The 21,076-nt window shown below is 41.2% G+C and overlaps 1 protein-coding gene and 2 long non-coding RNA genes across 20 annotated transcripts in view; 2 read left to right on the top strand and 1 right to left on the bottom strand.

The window, feature by feature from the left end:
- Positions 1-961: 961 nt before the first annotated feature.
- LOC125183929 (uncharacterized) lies at positions 962-20,978 on the bottom strand. Its single transcript, XR_010834373.1, has 5 exons — positions 20,375-20,978; positions 19,410-19,486; positions 5,345-5,406; positions 2,838-3,082; positions 962-1,302 (listed from the first exon to the last, which is right to left on the bottom strand). It is a non-coding gene; the product is annotated as an uncharacterized lncRNA (long non-coding RNA).
- On the top strand, positions 1,298-3,406 carry LOC136791770 (uncharacterized). The gene is made up of 3 exons (XR_010834374.1): positions 1,298-1,992; positions 2,119-2,262; positions 2,745-3,406. It is a non-coding gene; the product is annotated as an uncharacterized lncRNA (long non-coding RNA).
- The window catches only part of ZNF536 (zinc finger protein 536), a 343,101-nt gene continuing 340,704 nt past the window's right edge, over positions 18,680-21,076 (top strand). For 14 of the 18 annotated variants that reach the window (XM_048073325.2, XM_048073322.2, XM_048073320.2 and 11 more), the window contains exon 1: positions 19,178-19,721. The gene's annotated coding sequence lies outside the window, so the exon portion shown is untranslated. Of the gene's footprint in view, positions 18,992-19,174; positions 19,722-21,076 lie in introns of those variants that run through there. The other 4 variants (XM_048073316.2, XM_048073327.2, XM_067004235.1 and 1 more) reach the window with 3 other exon arrangements.

A 21,076-nucleotide genomic window follows, 5' to 3' on the forward strand; every position in this document is an offset into this window, starting at 1 on the left:
CTGGTACCTGAATGTACAGTCTTGGTCATTTTAAGGTTTCCTGTTTGTGTCAATGGATGCATGGGCACGTGTTGGTAGGGTGCTGGTGCAGCAGGTTCTTGTGAAGGCTGCATGTGATGGCTGTTGGAGGCTGCTCTGACACTGCCTTTAACAGTCTGGACATAATCATTTAATGTAATTGTTCAGTGCAGCAAAAAAAGCTAACGATTCCCTCTCTCCTGAGGATGCTAATATTAAAAAAAAAAAAAAAATAAGTGTTTAACATTAGCAGTCCCTTAAGAGTGACCAGGAAATTGAAGGCAGCCTTAGCTGTGGAAGATGCTGGGATTTAACTTTGCAGTGTACAGGGGCCATGTGGTAAGGGACTGCTCGTAGCCCCCCCTTGAAGCCTCGGTACCACGGGATGGATTGTACCATCATCGTCTGTGCCTGTAAAACCCCTCACTGCGATGGACAGGGCTCACTGTCGTAGCAGTCAGGTGTTCTTGCAGCGAGAGTGAAATTGAAACTACAGCAAATCCCTGGAGAGCTTAAATAGTGTTGTTTTCCTGGAGCCAGGATGCCAGTGATGTCAGTAGATCACAGTAAAATGTGTTCGTTGGATCATTTAGATGGGAATCTTCAGAGCAATGCCTGGCAATTAGGTAACCATTAAATTTCAGTGAAAATTGTCAGCCTAACTGCTCCAGGTTCTGTTCAAAACCTTAGTCTGGTGCTTTAGCCATGTAAGGTTCAATGGCTCCACTCCTGTTACAGGTGTCAGTGAATAATAATAATAATAAAAAAATTGAATTGTGCAGTACTGAATCTGCCTAGAATTCGTATTATACATTTATAAAATAAACCCTAATGGCTTTTTGGAGTGGTTATGGTGTAGTCTGTCAATGTATATTAAGATTACTATGATAGCACATTGCCTTTATGATAAAAGCATGCAAATTAACACAGGAATCTGCAGGACTTTGCATATTTTCATGTAATTTAATACAAACAGGTCCAGATTTGTAGAATCACGTGCACAAAAATTGTGTGCGCACATTCTGTGTGTGCAGTTCTGCTCTTACCCAACAGAGTACGAGAGAGGAACAGCTTCCGTGGTCTGGATCTGCACTGTGGCTGGGAATCCGCGTGCCAAATGAAGCATGAGGTGACTTCTGATGGCCAAGTTAACCACTAGAAAGGTTTTTTTAATGGAAATTCTGTCACACCTTTAACTAGAGTACTGCTGCCAGGCATCACATCAATAATGCAAACTTTGGAAGATAATCTTGCAATTAAGTAGCCAAGAATTCTGAAGTATTTCTAGAAAGAAAAAAAAAAAAAAGGAAAAAAAAAAGAAAAAATGTAATCATTATGAATGGGGGGGAGCCATCAAATGAAATTTAATTTTGCATTCAGATTTATTACTATCTGTTCTCAGTGCTCAAATGCCTGTTTACTTGCAAAGGACAGTTTCTTTCCATAATGAATCATAGTAACACTTAAATTAAGCACAGTAAAAGAATGGTTAATGTCATAACACACTGACAATTTAACCTGGCCAATATTTTTATTGCCTTGTACAATAAACCTAACAGAGCACAACTTGCTTTTTGACTGGTGGAAAATCGGTTATGAACCACCAGGGAATGACCAATTTTTCAAATGCAGCCATTCAGTCACACTATAGCCACTAATACTTTTTTTTTCTGTACACTATTGCTGTTATAATCTTTTGAGGATATTTTATCACGGCAATAACCTCCTCAAAATCAGTCTTTACTGCAGTTAATGACTGGACAGCTGGAGCATTAACTGGCCTTGGCTTTGCCGCTAGCCATTAACTAACAAACCAGTTGTTATCCGCAGGTAACAACCAATTTCTTGTAGAATTTTCTTGATAAAGTGTCTCACTGGATAAAAGTTTGTTGTTTTTTTTTTTTTTTCCTTCTTTCCTCAGCTAGGATCTAGCAGTCTTCTACTACGTAGAAGAAGGATCGCAGAGAAGTATCAGTAAGTAGTAATGTTGTGAAGGAAGTTAAATTATAAACCAAAATCCATGAAATGTTGATTGTTGGCTTCTGCCAGTGTTTCAGTAACATTAATGAAAGACTGCTCCGTCTTGCCTTGCTCACTCAGCGCAGCGCTTGGCCCTGAATGCACGAGTGGGCTCCGGGGCCGTGCTGCTGAGCGCTGTGAGGGACGGTCTGCTGCCTGCACCGGGGCATGGCACCACCATGGTCCCATGGGGGCACGGAAGCTCCTGGCCGCTCGGGCAGAGAGGTGAGCAAACGGGGACATTTGTTAGCCTGCCTTTCCTCTTCTGAGCACGTAGCGAATGAAGTCCTGAGATTAATTCTGTGTGTTTTATACTTAATAAAAGGGGTATTATTTTTGAGGGCCCTCATAAAATTTTAGCCTTTATGCTTGCCGTTTAAAGTTATGAAATGTTAACCTCTGTTTGGTTGTGATGCTGTTTTATAAGAAGGGTTAGCAGATGCAGATTCAATCAGTGCATTACCGAGGGGGCTTAAAGCAGAGATTCATGGCATTGTTAAATAGCAGCAGATAAGGAAAATGTACAAATGAAACACCTGTAAAAAGCCAAGCTCTATCGTGCCATGAACAATGATGTTTCAAAACTGTTAATAGGCTTAATAGCAGTTTATTATTTTACCTTAACCCCTTTTAATACCTTGGTTTCTCCAGCTTTTATCTTGGACGTACTGAGCTGTTAATATCACTTCTTACATTTTCCCCTCTAGGTATATTTTCCAGGAGTGACTGTGAAGAAAGAGAAATGCAGCCATGCATTTGTTTTTAAGAAGCGCAGAAGGCACTGTGCTCAAAAACCTTACCTGTCTGGGCTTTGGCATACGGCAGCTGTCTGAGCATCTACAGAAGTTGGAGAAGATTTCCAAAACCATAGGCAAAATTCCCCCATCAGCAGGAGTGTGGTCGGGGTGTCCAAGGGATCAGGATTCTCCGTGCAGCATCTGACTTTGCCAGCTCTGTGTGTGGGCACCATGGCTTGCCCTTCCGTGTGGGTTTCTGCATATTTCCAGGTGTTTGCACAGGAGTCTTTTGCAAAACACTTCGTTGTCTACCAGAAGTAGAATTAATATCAACTTGAATTTCTAACTAGAGAGTCGATTTCAAACCATATTGGATTTTGAAATTAATTTAATCTGGAAAGACTTGGGGTATTCTTGGTAGCAAGGGCTTGTCTTGCACTTGAAACCCCTACATGTTTTGTGCACATGCAAGTGGTTCCCTTTCTCTTTGGTATATGCATGTAGCTGCCTAATGCTATTGGTGATTTCATTTGGACATTGATGTAAAAACAGAGTCCTTTCATTGCACGTGTACTAACTACCAATATTATTTGTGATTCAAGCATTTATAGCAATTTGAAATGATCCAATGATTTTTAAATCATTCTTAATTTTGTAAGTCTACTCCTTTAACCTCTTTCAAATTACTGAAAATGTAAGGCATTCTAAACATTTCTGATCATTCTTCACAGCTTTGGCCCCATAAAGCCAGTCTTTCCAAATTTAAATACTTAAAAATTTGAAGTACTTCAATAAATTTAAATTGGCATATTCTGTGCATATCAATTGAGAATTATTAGAGCATTAGTGCCTAGGAGTGATGGCTGAGGGCATGCAAACCAGTTCATACATTGATTTTTAATGACTTTTTATTGATTCCATGCTTTTTAAACTTGATACCCTTAGGTTGCCTCTTACATGGAGTTAAGAGATTTGTGATGATACACTAAGTTTGGAAGAGGCATCTTTTTTCTCTTGCGCTTTTTGTTCTCTCCTTATGGCTTATTACTAAAACTTAGCTCAGATGCAAAGAGCAAATACACTCGATTTGTGGCTTTGGAAATGGTGATTGTGACTTTAACAGGATATGGCTCCTTGTGTTTCCCCAGCATATCTGTAGACAAGGTTTATATTCAAACCTTTAAGGGTCTCTCCTCCCCTCAGTATGTACACTGTGCTCACCAGCAGTGATGGATGCCCTGGCCCTGCACTGACAGGAGAAATAGGCCTCTTAGTTATTTTTTAATGTCAATCTTAATTCGTTGAGCCAAGATATTGTAGGTGTCATAAAGCACAAAGTGAAAATGTGCTTTAGTTCTTCTACATTTTGAAAACTATTCATTTATTTTACAAAAGACCCACACCCTTGCTCTGTATCTCTTTTCACCGTATTTATTAACAGTCTGGTAATGACCTATTGAGCAGTGCATTGTCAGCGCAGTCTGCACTTTTGATAACAGCTATGGCTAGCGGGCACCATACTGCCATGGTGGTCATCCTTCTCTGGGGAAGGATGGAGACTGGGGATGGCATGCAGGCACAGAAGAAAGCGAGAGCTCCCCCAGCGTGGCTGCCCTGGGCTGCAGGGGTCTGTCTGTCTGGTGGCAGCTTGGGGACGTGCCTGCCCAGTGCAGCGGGGTGGCTCAGGGAAGCACCATGCTAAACCACTTATGCCACCACCCTTCCTTGGGTGTGAGACGTGCATTGTCCAGAGCTTTCCTATGTGGGTCATAAGAGGACAAGTGGGAATATTTCTAATAGATTAAATTCTTGTGGGTTTTCCTCAGTGCTTCCCTCTTGCTGCTTGGGCTGTGCTGTGTGAGCTTTTTTGGGAGGCGGTGATTCCAAACCTGGCTCGTAGGGAACCCTGTGCTCACGCTGCATTGCTGTGTGCCCATTGTTTGCAATGCCCTTGTTGAGGATCCTGCCAGGAAGGCTGGTCACTGTTGCACGCAGGTGTCCCTTTCCCCCTGCTAGGCACCATCCCTCTGGCTGCGGTTAAGGCACGTAGCAGTCTGAGAAGACATTAATTGCTGCTAACTGCAATGGATGCTTCTGTCTTTAGGCTTTGTTTAGGGCAAATTCCACTGCAATTGCATTGTTAGAAGCCATGGGTCTGTTAAAGTTGGAGTTATTAGGCCATGTGCTTTCCCTGTGTTGTCATGGTGGGAACACCACCAGAGTCGATGTCTGTGCTGGGCAGGGGAAGTGTTAAGTGGAGAATAAAAACAAGTCCAAATTCCCATTTGGAAACTGCATGCCTCAACAAATACCACTATTTGTAGCAAGTTATTAGCTTCTTGGTTGTAATTCTGTGTCTTTTCAAAAGGGAGGTGGAAAAAAGCATGTAAAAGAGATTTTTGATACTTCACGGTATATTGACTGAACAGCAGAAAGCTCCCCAGTCTGCCTGTTCCCCTTTACAGTTTGGTTGTGCTTGAGGTAACACTTCTTTCTTGTTTGCCACTTGATTCCCAGTGTCTCCCCATGGCAGCACCCTACACACCCCACAATGCAGGTGGATAACTTACCTTCACATTATAAATCTGAAATGTCCCTGTCTTTTTTGTCAGACCACCAATGGATGAGGGACCTGTAAAAAACAAAGAGAGAAAAAAAAAATCAAGCAAACCCCTCTCCTCCTTCCAAATAGGAATGTGATCTCTGCTGTGGCATTATGAGGGCTTGCTGGTGGGCATGAGCTGGTCTTCCTCCATGGGGTACGAAGGAAGGAGGGACGGCATGTCGTTGGGTGAGAGAGCAGCTATTTATATATTTATTTAGAAGCAACTCTGAGCAACAGCACGTTTACTAGCTTGGTTCATTTTTATGGATTTGATTTATTGCTTATTAAAACCAATGGAAATCTTCCCATTGTTTTCAGTTGGTTCTGGCTCAGAACTTCTTGGTGCTTGACAGTATTTAGTAGGAGCTGAAAGATCTGAACTTCTAAATCATGATATATAATGGTCTTCTGCAATGCCTGTGTCTTAATTATATACATAATCCCAATATTTGTTCAAGTGTATTTCTGGGTGAGCAGTTTCTACTTTGTTAATTTTTCACATGTATGGTGTTGTGAAACAGTTAAATAAAATATCATCAATATTGTATTTATCCCAAATGTGAAACTAAATATTGAGATCAGTTTTATCCAGTCATTAGTTTATGGATACTAAGCCCTCTGAGAAATGTCACAAATTCCCTTGATGTCCCTGAGCACTAAATTTAGCGTTTGGATCTTTGACTTTACGGAAGGATACATTAAAAACTGATACAGTCAGATGACTCCCTATGGGGTGTACATCTATGTTGGCTTTTACGTCACAGTTATTTCAGTCAAAATCTGGCAGTAAATTATTTTAACCAAAAGGTTTTTTTTCCTTTTTTTTTTTTTTTTCCACTGGGGTATGCCAAGCACTTTTCATAAGCATGCAGCATCTTTTCAGATGATAGCAGATCAACCGTTTCAGCTCCTCCAGTGTGGCTGATATATGCATGTATATCTGAGGGGTATTTGTGCAGCTATACGTAGACCTCCACGCACCTTTGGATGGTGGCACATGGTGGATGTGTGTTGTAGGAGCTGATGTCTTCAATAGTACCGAGGATTCCCAAAGCCAAAGTATTTTGTGGTACTGTTTGCATTTTTAGCAAAGATCAATGAGATCATGTTTGTGTCTTTTATGCTGACTTTCTAAAGATATTCTAGTAGTTGTATCTTCCCTCAGGAATCTTTAGAGAATCTGTGGATTTCAAGTCACTATTATAAAATAATACAGGACAATGAATTTGTAAGCACTGTTACCTGTCCTAGAAAGCAGATTCTGAGAGGAATTATTTTATCCTTATAATTTAATGTATCATGTAATGAAAATTAATCTATGTAATTCAAATTCAGACATTAAAACAAGTTAAAGGGGTCAGTATATACAATAAATTTCTCTTTGCCAATTTACTCAGTTAATTTAGACATTGCCTTTTCACTTTAACTCATTAAAACTTTCTTGCCAAGTTTACTTATCTGTGTTAAGGGTACAATTAATATTATAATTTTTAATTATCCACTTGGCTTTATCAGAGCCAAAGTGTTTCCTTAAGTATGGATATCAAAATAGAGCCTATATTTTTTAGGAAAGTGAAGCTCTGCAACTTCACTAATTCCTTAATAACACAAATATTTATATTTCCTTCTCCTTACTATTTATACATCAATAGTTGTGTTGTTTTGTTTTATTTTATAACCCTAACATAATATAGTACTGAAAGCTATGTTTTGTACTACTTAATTCTGTACCACTCATTCTGATTTATGGCATCATTTTGTTTCCAGCTCACTCCTTATCTTCAAAAGGCTTGATCCAAAACTCATCAAATTCAGAGGAACAGATCCCAGTGGGCTTTAGATTAGTCTAGTAGGGTGAAATTGTGGACTTCATGAAGTTTGCATTACATGTGCAGATATTCACTAGTAAGATTACTTGATAGATTTCTAATTCAGCTTCTTCTGTGTAGGACCAAGTTCTTGAAAATCCTGGCCAAGCACTTGAAATTTAAGAGACCATTTTAGTTGCATATATTCATCCAGTTTCTTACTATGACATTTGAGAATACATTTATTTGCCAGTTTGATTTTATCATCATTGTGGAGGACTCATGTTTCTAATTTCTTCTACAGGCTCTTGAATTGTTAATGTTAACTCCTACTGAACCCAACTTTGTTTTCTAATGGAGGGACAGCATTCTGAACTTGTGTTGATGCTGAGCTATTAAAAAGACGTTTTTCAGGAATGACAGTCATAATAAAGTACAGCTCATCAAAAAGGGATGGAAAAACAATGCAGAAGACATCTGCTAAATAATAGTATAATATATTTATCTTGTTATTTCTTAGTTATAGATGTACAGAGTGATAGATACAGAATTATGAAATTGATTTAAGTTCTTCAGTGAAGTAGTAGCTGTTTTGTCACCTTCATTGCTCTGTCTTTTCCTTTGCACTGGACACTCTCAGACTGTAACACCCTGGACATATTTTCCATTATATATCAACTAGAACATTCCTGTTTTTGCCATTTACCACATAATTCCTGGTATTCTGCCCAGTTATGTATATAGACCACTGCACACAAAATTATTTTTATTAAATAAATACAGAAGTGAGTTAATATGAAATGACTGTAACAGATACTACTAGATAATCATGTACGCTACAAGCTACCTTAAAATGCATTTTTGATATATAGCTGCAGTGTCTGATACATAGCTATTGTGCAGCTGATTAGCTGTGCTGAGAAATTACTCATTCCCTTGTATTAACTACACTGTTTAACTACACCGTTTCCACCAATCAGTATGAAGTATGCCAACTTTGTTTAGCCTGTGCACTTGTGCAATGATGAACAAGTAATGCATAAAACAAACCCTCCTACCTAATCAAACATTCCTCAGAGATTTGAAAACAGAAACAAAGGGTAAATCCATTCATAGATTATAATGGTAAAACAAAATAAAGTTTGACATATGTATATGGAAACTATGAACACATGATGTGAATAATTTTTTTAAACAACAACATGTTTGAATTATTAATAAATGCAAAAAATATGTTTTAACACAATATGGAACAATTGGAAGGATATATTTCTTTAGAATCACAACGGTCAGGAAAGATCTCTATTGAATACAAACACTATACATTTTTTCCCCTTTTTGGTTTGCATTTTAGCTTTTTCAAATGTCTATGTTATTGTGAAACACTGCCATGGTTATAGCTGGGAGAAGTTTCCCTTTTAGATCCTTGAGCATGTGGTACAAATTTAATTCTCTGAGTACATAACAAATGAAGTTCGTTAACCTTCAGGGTGTGAAACCCATTTTTCTCTTCTCATCCTAGGGTGTTAGGTGTTGAGGACAGCTGATGAGCAATTCTCTAGAGAGGACTGAACTGTTATCCAGGCAAGGGCTTATATTTAATTTTGCCATATATCCTGGTTTCCAGGTTATTTGATTTTAAGATAATTGATGGATCCCTTTATGGGTATATTTTTTCTTAGTCATCAAGAGAGCTCAAAATATTTGATAAGAGTTACTTTATTGGAGAGTAGTTAATATTGACAGGATGAGATACCAGAAAGTTTTGTTTGTTTGTTTGTTTTTCTTTACTTTTTCTCCTTTCTCTTCAGATTTGAGCAAACACAGTACTTGCAAGTTTCATGGGGGCTATGATGACCACTGTGGTCATTTTCACTGTTGGCTGCACATTGTTTGGAGGCCTACATTCTGCCCATCTCTACAATTCTTATTGACTTTAGTGTCTTCTGTGTGAGCAGATAATGTACAAAACACTCATCAATTTAAACACCATATATAAATAAAATCCTAAATTGAAACCATCACAAACAAGTCAGAGTAAAGACAACAGCGTCTTTAACGTTGAACCCTTAGAGGAAACAATGTGAGTGAACAACGCCAGCTTTAACTTTGAATTCCCACTTGTGTGTTGGCTTGTACCCCAACCTTCACATTAATCAGAAGCTTTTCTGCATTTTATCTCCTCATTTACAAAAAATCTTTGCTGAAAGGTTATATAAAACTCATTATTTACCTGAGTGACCAGGAAGGCTCTCAAAGTGCCATTCCAAGCTCTCGGGTGAATGCTTATTTATAGTTTTTTAATAGGCACACATTACCTGATGGATTTGACTCTTTTTGAACCAGTTCCTGTCTATTGGTTAAATACAGATTGATAACTTTTTCTTAAAAAGATTATTATTATCCAGATAAGCTCATCACCTTTGGATTTCTAAAGTGGTGATTAGTTTTAGCTTCCAAAGGTTTATTCAATATTTTCACTAGTGTAACTGAAATTTTACCCAGTGGGCCATATTCTGGAAATGAATTACAGCATTGCAAAGCTTGCAAAATCTGGAGTGCAGAAGTAACACAAACCTGTTTACACAAAGAAGATGTGCCTCAAACCTATTTAGCTGCTCATGTATTGACTAGTCCAAGCACACGGTATAGAGGCGGGAAAAGGGTGTAGCACGTTTTAAAATGCCTGTGAGCTTGGAAACATAGTGTTAGGGATATTTTGATGCCTAAAAAGACATAACAAGGCTTATTCACACCTCTGTGCAATTTGTGCAGTCTTTGAGCTTCACTGGTTTTGCTTGGTGTATCAGTCTGCTTTTGAGCATTTGCTTCTAGCTTAAATTACAGTAGAAACAGAAAAACAAAACCCAGAAAACATCTCTTCACGTTTTTTCCAAATGTATTTTGGCAGTGGGAGCTCAGAGGACCCCTGCTAGCTACCTCTGCAAGGATGGCAAGTTACCCCATGCAGCTTCTCCCACTCATTGTGAAGTGAGATCAGTCCTGTCTCAGCCTTGTTAGCTCTATGGGCAATGCTTGCTTGGCATAGCTCCAGCACACGCGCATCTCAGACTTCTCACCCACCTCTGCAGCTTTTAGCACATCTGTAGGATTTCAGAATGACAAGTCCTGGCTAAAGAGGTGTAAAACAACATGGCCATACATGCTCATGCCTTGTGATCCTTGAGGGCTCTTCCAGTTTGTAATTTATATCTTAAAATGACACTCTTAAATAGCATCTGTTAAAGTTTAAATCCAACATTTATATGAAATGGGAAAAAAAAAAGAGAAAAGAGGACTAAACTGAAAAATTCCTAGGAAATAGGTAGTTTGTTTGAATTCTCTGGGGCTTTCATATGATTCCTAGCAGGCTTGAAAAATTGGAGCTGCCTTTTGTGGCTTTGTTGTTTTTGTTATTGCTTATTTGTAGGGTGTGAGAATAATAGCTGAGGTTTTTTTTTTTTTTTTTTTTTTTTGGCTTTCTTCCCTTACACTTGCCACTTTTTCTACAATCACTTATTTTATTTTTATCTTGGAAGTTTCAGTTCTGTTCACAATTTTTCTCCTCCTTGGGGTAGAGATAAGTGGTGAGAAGGAGTGGTAGTGAATACTCAACAGAGAAAGTGGCTTTCTCATCTTTTCAAGTAGAACAGGTTTTCAATCTGAAGAAAACACCCACATTTTTTATTTTTTTTACTTCCAGGTTGTTTCAGAGAGCTGGCTTACCTTCAAATTCATCTGATTATACATTGATTATTTACAGAAAAAAAAAAAGACAAAAAAAAAAGACCTAAGTTGCTGATGTAAAATTAATTAGTAGCTGGAAAAAGCTTTTTGGTTAGGTGAGAAAATTGCAAATAAATACCGAAAACCTTAAAGCCTTTTGAAGTTAGCAGAGAGAAAGGAAATAATAAAGGTCATAGTGCTGTTGTTGTTTGACATCACCTTTGTTGTTGTAAAAATTTTGTGGAAGTTTCTATCTTAAGCATTTAAAGTATTATCTTTTAGGAAACCAGTTTAGCTTTTGGTTAAGAAATCCTTAAAATACTGTTTAAAATGATGTAAGCAAAAATAATTATACTCTTTGCTTCCCTCTGCTGGCTGTGCAGACAGAGCTAATTTGTTTCAAGTCATGTGACCCTCTGATTCTAAGCAGGTATGTTGATTTTAACAGTATTCATTTCAAGCGTGGATAGAAAAAGGTGGGAAATAGCTATATATGAACAGAATTATGGAAGCAGAGAGAATTTTGAGAGAAACAATAAGTCTTTATTTATGAGGCTTTAAATTATTAAAAACATATTTGTTATTAAGGAAGGTCCCTTTAACCTCTGCTGAACTCATATTCTGGACTGGTTTAGGTGAAGACAGGAGAGTCATATTCATTTTCTTTGAAGAAAGGCCAGGTGCTGAGGTATAGCAACAATATTTTGGCAGGAAAATGGCAAATCAAATCCAACTGTCCAAAAGGGCTGGATACGAGCAGAGCTGAACAAATCTTTCTGTGTACACACATCATTCAGGTGCTTTGCATTACATAGAGAGCTCTCCACTTCATCAGTTTTCAGATGTTCTGCTCTGCACTAGTGTCACATTGTATTGATGTATATTTTTCAAATACATATCATAGGCACTGCAATCCTTTGTCCTGCTCCCAGAGCCTCCGCAGCTCCCTGGGGACATTACCTATGTCACTTTCAAGTGTCCCATCTTCTGTGAGGAGGTGAGATAGTCCTCTCTGGGGGGACAGAGCAGGTGGAGTGGTGCCTCCCTCTGGGAAGTTATTTGTCATGCTCTCCGGCATTGTTTTTAGTAGATGTTTATGGTCCAGTGACAGCATACCTGGAAAGACAGGTAAGATCCCCCCACAGTCCATTCCCAACCCACTTTCCCTTCCCACCCCTTTTCCCACAGGTGCCCAGCCTGCTTCCTTTGGGCATGGATTTGATGGAGGCTGTGGGGATGGTGAAGGTGAAGGGACGCCTGTGAGCTTCTACTGCAGCTTGGAATTAATACCTGGTGTTTGGGGTAAGGGTACAATGAACAAATGGACATAAATCATGGCTTTCAGGCCTGTGTAGTAATGCCAGTGTAGCAGTTAATAAGAGTTATAGGATTACTATTATTATTATTATTATTTTTAATAAGAACCTGCTATGTGTGTCCCTGGGGCTAGCTGGGAGGTGGTGGTGAGGGGCCTGGGGCACATCATACTGGCTGGGCCTCCACCACTGCTGCGGCTCCCCTCCTGCTGGCTGGGGACAGGTGCTGCATTTTGGCTCTGCAGGATGAGGAACGCTGTATTCTGAGGCAAAGCTGTGGGTAAGCTCTGCCCCGAACCCCACTGCCTCTCAATCCTCTCCCTCTCCAGGTGGGCAGGGCTGTGGTGGCATTTCTTGGCTGCCATCTCTTGTGGCCATGGCAGTGAGGTGCTGCTGCCAATTGCCATGAGGCTCTGCTGGTGGGGACAGCCCTTGCACCCACAGCCTGGCATGGCCCATCTTGGGGACACAAACATGGCCAGCAGGAAAGATCTTGGCTAGGGCAGCCACCCCTGGAACTGCCTGGGGCCCGGGAGGCTGCAGATGGCACTGGGGTGACTGCTGAGGTAAAGGGGGGAGGCACCATCTTTGAGGCGCCACCTCATGGCGCAGCCTGTGTGGGGAAGCACTGAGGAGCATCACATTCAGCAGGGGAACGTTTGGGGAAGCCTCCCAAAAATGACTTGTGGTCTGCTATGGATCTCTGATCTTTGAGATCCTCACAAAACGTCCCGGGCCTCCTTCAGCCTGAGTCACAAAACTGGTGAAGACAGGGTGTTTCTGTCTAGACACTGGCACCTACCTAATCAGCTGCAGATGAAGCAATATCAACAAACTTTTAACAAATGATAAACACAGTGCTCCTTGCTGTTGGTACCCAGTGCAAGGTATTTACCAACCTGGCGTAGCCCAGTCCCTGCATACGCTGCTTACAGGTGACCAATGTAGATGGGGAAAGTAGCACTGGTGTAATGGCCTTAATTACTGTACCATGGGGCTTAAACAGTGAAATGGTAGTTTAAAAGGTAAGACATAAACGTTTTCAGCAGATCATCAAAATTATTCTTTATCTGTTTGCTTTAGGCATTAAGCTGCAAACTTTCTGATAGAACAAAGGCTTCAATGTGGTGAGGAGAGGTGGTTGTGGGGGTGACCAGGAGGGCACCCGTGGGCTGAGGTGGGTGTGCGGGCCAAGGGAGAGGCTGTGGGGAACTGGTGGGCAGTTGGGAAGGCTGTGTGTAACCGGCAGAGGAAAAAGTGGTAGTGGGGTGTCACCGGCAGGGAATATTGGTGTTCATCAATAGGGGAAAGCATCCTGAGTGCTGGGGAGAGCCATGAGGTTATGATCATTACAAGCCTATGGCTTGCTGTGATCTTTGGGACCAGGATGGAAAGAAAAGGGAGAAGTTTAAGGAAAGTGTTGAAAAGTGGAATACTGGTTAGATTAGTTGGATAAAAAGAAATTCTTACCCCCCCAAAATATTCCTGGATCTGATCTCAGAGATAAGATCAAAGAAAATCACCTTTAAATAGCTCCTGAAGAGGTCTGACATCCTGAGACAGGTTATGTGTGAGTTTTTTGCAAGAGCTAGCTCAGTGCCAATGCACTTTAAAGATGAAGCGCAGCTATTATTTTGGATATTTTTTCCAGTACTTTCCCCTCTTGGTCAATCATAATTCCTAGTGATTATAGCTGGAAAAGTACACCTGCTGTACTAATCCCATGTAAATTTAAATGCTAAAGTTTAAATCCTGGAGCAACAGTTGTCTCCTGATCTTCTATATTGTCCTTGTATTTGGGCTTACTGCACCTTTCATTCTTGCTCTTTCAGAGGATTTCTGAGTCCTTGTTTTGCTGAATGGGAGATAGTCACAGAATTATGTCCTGGATAGGGTTATAAAAGCTGTGTCTTTATTCTGGAAGCAGAATTTGTTCGATTCCACTAGGTGGATCTATTGAGAATATTGTTCACTATTTAATCTAAAAAAATCTCTCTTGCTTTGGGAAAGAAAAAAGACAAAACTTTATTTTTTATCATTTTACATAGTTTCTTATGTTCAATAGAAATACATAGGTGACTACTTTTGTCCATAGAAACTTCCAATACCATGTACCAGTCTGTTGGTCTCAGTAATACTTTGATGAACCATTTCTCTTCATTCCAGTTTCACCTTTGTTTTGAAAAGGAGAAGGATCAGTGCTGCCGTGACTATGAGAGGGAGCTGTGCCTCCATACTGCCCCTGCTTTAGATACTGCTTCTGTTGCGCATCTTCCAGGTGCCCATTTTGTACTTTATTTTTGACCATTTTTTGGTGTCTGTGATTTGATTAATTGTTGCAATGACTTTGTGACAAAAAGTGGCCAATATTGAAGCCTAGCTTCATTATATGCTTTTAGTTGACCCATGCAACTTGATTGTGACACCAGGCTCAGTGATAGTTGACTGCTATAATTGAGGATGCAAATTTGTCTCCTAGAAATGTGGTTGGTGTCTTTTTCTTTTTTTTTTCTTTTTTTTTTTTTTCTACAAATTCTGATGACCTCTACCTTTGAATCCCTGTGATGATGATATATACAATCTTTGCTGATCAAACTTGTATTTTGACTGTGGACCCTGGGAAATAGCTTTTTCTCAAATGGGTTCTGCCTCTGGTCTGTTTAGAAAGCTGGAATCTCACAGTCCTTTTTTCCAGGAAGCTTTCTTACACAATCTGTACAAGTGGGAAAACCTCCGTCCACCTTGTCAGTTTGCTGGGGTTGTGCCCAGGAAACTCCTATGTTTTTAACAGGCATTTTGGAAGGTGTTTCCCTTTTTCCTGTGAAAGTGTTTTACTTATGTCTTCTTGAACCATGCTGCAGCGACTTTCTTGCTGGATGACTTGTATTTTCAGTGGCTCAGACTGCCACGTAGATCGCACCACCTGTTCCAGAGTTTGCTGCAATATCTACTCTAAGTTTTCTGAAATTCCTTATTTAAAGTCCCCACTATTAGGTGATTCCTTTTATGAGTATTTCCTTATCAATATTAAAGACTTGATGTTCTGCTCTTCTTTGGAAAAGAGACCCCCTCCTAAAGGTATTAAGTTTTCAATGGTCTTCTGCAGCCTTTGTTAAAAGAATGCCCAGTTGCTTATCATCTCTCTTTAGGAAGGAAATGCTGATCACACTTTTTAAGAACAAAGGCAGGATTATTCCTCAGTCCTTTCTCATAAAGCAAAAAACTTATAAATATTTAAATATATAAAGCTAACATTTCTCCCCCACCCGTTGTGTAAATTAGTATATGACCACTTGTATTTTGCTGCTTCCATGTATAAAGCTTCATAAAATACTCCTCCCACCTCTCCTCCCACCTAGGTTTTTTGTTGTATTCATCAGACTTGTGAGATTTGTGATTTTCTTCCTTTTTGTTTATGTCTGTCCAAAATAAGTACTTCTGAAATCCTGTAATTTCACAAAGGTGGAAATCACAAGGAATAACAATGTTGCCTGCCCAAAAACCTCAGCTCTCATTTCCTGTCATCCTCCTTTTTGAAGTTTGACAAGTCTGTATCTGATAGCTTCCATTGCCTGAGAAGGTGCTCCCTGTTCTCTGAGACAGTGCAAGGACCTTGCAGAGTAAGGCAAACAATGGACATTTCTTCTGCTCTTTCCTTCTTTCACCTGTAGTGTTTTTGCCAAGGTAAAGCACTAGTATAGTCCTGCCTACTTGTAGAAGAGGCACAGAAGAGGATAAAATCAACCAAAGAAGTAGGAGAAGTAGCTGGGGACAGTGAAGCCCCTGCAGCTGAGAGGACATGAAGGCTCTGAAGAGAAAAGACCTTTCTTTGGATGCAAAAAGAGAAAAAGGGAACAACATTGAGATGAGGGGGAGGAATACTGGAGGACACTACAGAAGTGCTGATGGTATTGGGGAATATTAGGAATTCTGAGCAAGGCTGGGGCAAAGCCTCCCTGAGCTCATGTCTGAGATCTTCTGAATCCCATCTATCCAGTCGACATTGCTTAGGAGGCAAAACCTGTGACTGAGTCAATAAAATTTGGGGGGTATTTGTCTTTAGGAATGTACTCAGCTCACAAACTTACATTGTCTCTTCAGGCTCCATTTTAGGGAAGGGTTGGCCATCCCAACCCAAATAATCATGCCTAACTTGTCCTGGGGAAAAGAATTTTGATTGGTTTTGTTAATAGCATCCTCCCGTGATATCACCATTGCCTGCATAGTAGCCTCCTCTTCCAGATTTTGAGAAGCTTTTGCTTGATATGCTCTTCCTGTAGAGTTGAGTTGGATGATCATCTGCTGACTAGGAAAATAAAATTGACAGGGCGTTCACCAGTGGTGGACCAGTGCTGACAGCTCTGCCATCAGCTTAGTGAGGGTTTAGAACTTAATCTCAGCTTCCTGGGAGGTGTTTCCTAATCTCTGTCCACTGGCAAGTTTCTGGAGGGAAATTTGTTCTCTCCAGAAAAAAAAAAAAAAAGGAGAGGAGAAATTAATTTTTGCAAGAATTAGAGTCAAAGTCCTTGTCCTCACTCTTTGTTTTCACTCCGTTCCACTGTCATTAAAAGAGCATCATGCACTTTTGCCAAAGGAACAGGAAATCCCAATGAGATGTCTAAAGCTCCTCTGCTGTCAGTGCTGTTTCACCTATCTCTAGCCAATATTCTTATCTTTGTTTCAGGAAGAAGAACCATGGGGTTTTCCTGAGCTCTCATTCTTCTGTAACTCTTTGTGTGGTGCTCTCAAATCTCATGGCTGACAGTGATTCCAGGTGTCTGATTTGGCCCTTGCTTCTGAAATGCCATCACCTCCTATATAGTTTGTATCGTGAAGCCCTAGGTCATGGAAATCATAAAGTGAAATCTGATATTAAAACAAAAAGGTACAGCTTATTCTTTTATGAGACAGCTAATAATGTTCAGCCTTGACAGGGTTAAAAGGCAACATCCATTTCCCCATTATCTTGTTTAAAAAGTGCCTTTTTTAAAGTCCATATGGCGACTTCCTTTCGACCTGCTTTCCCATCCTCGTCTCTTTGTCAGGGCTGTCACTTATAAAGAATCACTTGACTTACAATAACAAGTTCAAAAGAAGACAGAATATAATCAGTTGATCCACGAAGAATTGAAATAAAGAACACCCCCACTGCTCCAGTTATCATTCCCATAGAGATAGTGATATTATTGATGTGATTGCTATGCTAATTTCTATAGAAAAAACTTGTATTTTGGAATTTGTTCAAAGAGAATTTCAGACACATCAAATTGGAAAATGCAGAGTGAATTCCTAAACTTTTTAGTATAGGCATGGGAATCTTTTTTTTTTTTTTTTTTTTTTAACATTGAATAGCTCTGAACAACTATTTATAAACTTCACGTGAAGTCAATTGGAAAAAAATCTTGCTCATTTTGGAGTTATTATAGAAAGTTAATTTACTGCAGTTCCAGAAAAAAAAAGAAAAGGAAAAAAAGAACTCATACAGTACCTATAGGGTTATTAATATCATCCCTATAACCTGCAAGTGGTATTGGACCACAGAATCCAGAAATAGAGGCTAGGGATTATAAAAGATGGGTGCGTTTAAGTCCACTGTTTAGGAAGAGCTAATTAATCTATACCCCTTCCTCTGCAATTCCATAGTCCCTCTGAGAATTGCCACAGACATAAACTTTTTTTTTTTTTTTTCCTTGGACTCCTATTTTAACTAGAAGGTTTCAGCTTGTGATGTTATGCTTTTTATGTAGTAAACTGATTTAAAATGTATGCCAGTCATCTTCAGGGAACTCATTTCAGTCAAGATGAAACTAGTCTTACCTGAATCAATGTTTTAAGTGTCCCTGTGGCTCGGCATTTTGAATAATCAATCTGTCTCCATCGCTTCTTAATCATGCGCATCACAGTCTTTTTTATTTGTCAATCCTTTCGGATCCTGGCTTTTTGTTATTAACATGCCCCTAATGTCACATGCAAGCCTTTTCTTTAAAACAAGCTGCTCATTGGTGTATTTTGATACTTTTTATTATTACTAAATCTTTTTTCCCATAATTACACCACAATCATTATATAATCCCATAACAAAGAGTCTATTGAGGCACCATGCTTTTGTCAACTATGGGACACAGAATCCATAATTGCATTATTCAGCTTCTCTCCCCCCCCCCCCCCCCCCCCGCCTTGTAGAAACACAACCTATTTCACCAGTCACATTTGCACCTTGTTTGCTTGGTTATATATTATTTACTAAATCGTTGCCCTGCGGATAAACCTTGTAAAGTTGCTTTAAAAAAGTTATTTGTTTGATAATTAAGTCCTGAAAACCCATCGTTTAATGATTATTCCGAACCCATAAGGCAGAGAACCTCCATGACGTTTTTCTCTAAGTTTAATTACCGTATGCTAATTTCCTTGCCTACTACGTGATTAATTAAAATCATATTTTCATAATCATTTGGCACTAGTATTGTTTTAGAATTATCATGATCCCCTAAATAGTGTATGTAAATAAAGTCGGTTCTAATGGAAAGAATCAAAATGCAACGCTGAGGACCTTTATGTGTTTGTATGCATGCGATTGGCAACATAACTGGCTTATTTACATTAAATACGCCACAAGGTTACAGTGCAGATCAACGTCACTTTATCGCTGATTACTTCTCTTAAACGCCGGAGCGGTGACTGATGCTCCGGTCCCCCCGTCCACCGAGGTTTCCCCGGGAGTTTTTTTTGGGAGAAGCGGACTTTGCATAGTTTCGGGAGCAGGTAAGAGGGGCGCTTTGTGGAGCCCGCCGCTGCCCCCGGGGGCTCGGCGGCGCTGGCGGGGCGCGGGCAGGGGCGGCGGGGGCTGCGCGGGAGCTGCGCGGCCGCGGGGGTTGCGCGGGGGCTGCGCGGGGCTGCGCGGGCAGCGGCGCTGGCCGGGGGGCTGCGGAGCGGCGCGGGCTCCTCGGGGTGTTTACACAGGCTCAAGGTCACGACCAAGCCGCGCCGTGTTAAATGGTTTCTTAGTTGCTAGACAGGGAGAAAAAATGGACGATCACAGCCCATTCTTTGTAGATTATTATATCAAGGGTTCAGCTTTTGGCTCATCAAAGCTAAATGCCGCAAGACCTATCTAGTTGCTGTGAATTATGCCAAGACGACAATGGAGTGCTTTTTTAATGGTACAATGCATTTCACCTACCAGATAGGGGGAGTCCACGCTGAGAGATGGGGATGTCTTGTGATGTTGGGTGATCAGTATCAATGAAGGGGGTTATTCTGAAAAGAGACAGATTAAAATAAAGCGCTCTTTGCTCGGGATGTGCTGGAAGCAGTTGGGAGGGCTACCCGGAGCGGGCGGCCGCGGCAGCCCCGCGCCGCACTTTTCCCCCTCCGCACAAGAAAATGATCAAGTCAATCATGTGGACATGCTTCATTATTCATTGAACACAATCTTTTACAACGCTCCGTTTACGTGCGGGAGTTTCTTCTACGCTTTGCTTTAAATTTTAAGGTAAGAAAGACAAAGGTAAAAAGGGGGTTTTGGAGGATCCGGGAGGCTCCCGCGAGCCATCAAAGAGGCTCCAAAGTCAGTCCGGAGTGTGGTTTATTTTTTTTTTTATTTCTTTTTAATCAGCGCAACGGGGCCTGCGTTTTCCACCGTGATTAAAAAAATACAGTATAATTAAATATCCATAGCAGTGACGTTTGCAAGCAGGGCTGTCAGGGGAAAAGCAGAAAATAATGAAAGGAGCGGAGAAGCCATTGAATGGCGCTATAGAACTTAGCCTGAAGAAAACCCTCCGTTTTTCCTCTTTCTCTCTCGTTTCTTTTAAAACCGTTACTTTACAAAAAAGGAGCGGGCGGGCGAAACGAGGCGACGGGAGGCGAGAGCCGGCGGCGGCCGCGACACCGGCTGGGGGCTGCCCGCCCGCCGGCCCCAGCCCGCACAGACGCTGCCCTTAACTTGCCCAGAAACTTTTTGTTTTAAAGGCTTGCTGCGGAGCAAACTTTGCCGAAGTGACTTTAACCGCGGCCCCCCCTCCCCCCTCTTTCCCCCCCCGTCGGAGGATCCCGGCTAATCGGGGTGTAATTTGTAAACTCCCCCCCCCCCCCTTCGTTTCTTTTTTTTTTTTTTTTTTTTAATCAAAGTTAGCTGATGCATACCATGTGTCAAACTTGTGAGATTCAAGTGCCTAAGAGACCTGCCATTTTGTGCTCTAATCGACCTCTTATGAATAGGAGCCGTGCATAATGCTGCGAGGAGCGTTGTGACATTCAAGTAGGCACTAAATGTCAGGCCAGGTCTCAGCCCTTGCGGGGGGAGCCGAGCGCGCCCGGCGGCGCCGCGGGGAGCGGGGAGGCACCTGCCAGCCCGCCGCCGGGGCTTTTGTCAGCGCCCGGAGAAAGTAACAGGTTAAGGAGGAAACTTAAATGGCAAGCCCCGGGGGGAGCGGCCCCGGGCCGGCGCTGCGCGGGGCTGGCGGCCGGGGGGCTCCGGGCCGGCGGCGGGATTAACGGGGGGGCGGAGGGGTGTGGATTGGGGGGGGAAAGGAGCGATTCTTTGATGCCGCGTAGGAAAGAATCCAGCTTTTAATGCGCCCATCTGTTGCAGTTTTGCAAATAATTAATATATGTGTGTGTGCGCGCGGGAGGGAGAGGGCTGAAGGCAGCGGTGACGCCCGTGAACTTTAAACGCAAAATAAAAGGTCGCGAAGATTTATGCCTTTTTTTTTTTTTCTTGCTGTTTTTATTTTATTTATTTTTTTTTTCGGAGGGGACTCCAGCCGCAAAGTTAGTTGCCGGCGTCCCCCGGCGCGGCGGCCGAGCCGTGGGGGCGCCTCCGACGCCGCGCTGCCCCCCCGCGGG

This window comes from Anser cygnoides, chromosome 12 (genome assembly GCF_040182565.1).
Source record: "Anser cygnoides isolate HZ-2024a breed goose chromosome 12, Taihu_goose_T2T_genome, whole genome shotgun sequence".
In the NCBI taxonomy this organism is placed as follows: domain Eukaryota; kingdom Metazoa; phylum Chordata; class Aves; order Anseriformes; family Anatidae; genus Anser; species Anser cygnoides.